Below are 728 nucleotides of genomic sequence, written 5' to 3' on the forward strand. Positions count from 1 at the left end.
TTCTGTAAGCTCCAAGGGCCCTTCTTTTGGCTCTAACTCATGCTCTGAACCCACACAGCTCAGCTGGCTCACCTTTTCTACATCTATGACTTTCTAAATAAACTTCCTCTTATAATTTGAGAAAAAAAACTCATTAAAAGAGTAGTGTAAAGCAAATTTAAAACAAGTGCTGGAATTTAGTCAGTTATAGGGCATTGAAAAAAAAGGAGAGATATTAAAATTTAGAGGCTAACTAAGCCTCTAACCCCTAAGAACTATACACCTGAATAAGCTTGTTAATGTGGCCCCCAGACTCTCTCCATCAGAATCAACGGGGCTCCTTGTTGAAAGTGCAGATTCATCCAAGCCCCTTTGAAACAAAATCTCAAAAGTGGAGCTTATATAACTGTACTTGCATAAACTTTCCATATATTTCTTTTTAAATTAATCTTTATTGTTGAGATTATTACAGATGTCCCTCTTTTTCCTCCCATAGCTCCCCTCCACCCAGTTCCCACCCCACCCCAGGTCCTCACCACCCTATTGTCTGTCCACAGGCAATGTATACATGCATATAAGATCTTGTCTAATCTCTTCCCGCACCCCCCCACACACTCCCTTCCTTCTGAGAATCATCAGTCTGTTCCATTTCCATGCTTGTGGTTTCCACTTCTGCATTAAGCGTCTGCCCCCTGGTGGTCAGTGCATGTCATAGCTACTGGCCAGTTGGCCGGTCAGCTGGTCAGCAG

The 728-nt window shown here is 42.6% G+C and overlaps 1 protein-coding gene across 2 annotated transcripts in view; it reads left to right on the forward strand.

Annotated features, from left to right (window-relative positions):
* GIMD1 (GIMAP family P-loop NTPase domain containing 1) overlaps positions 1-728 on the forward strand; it is an 18,923-nt gene that overhangs the window by 2,655 nt on the left and 15,540 nt on the right. The window lies entirely within an intron of this gene.

The sequence above is a fragment of the Myotis davidii genome, unplaced genomic scaffold, assembly GCF_000327345.1.
Source record: "Myotis davidii unplaced genomic scaffold, ASM32734v1 scaffold967, whole genome shotgun sequence".
Lineage (NCBI taxonomy): Eukaryota > Metazoa > Chordata > Mammalia > Chiroptera > Vespertilionidae > Myotis > Myotis davidii.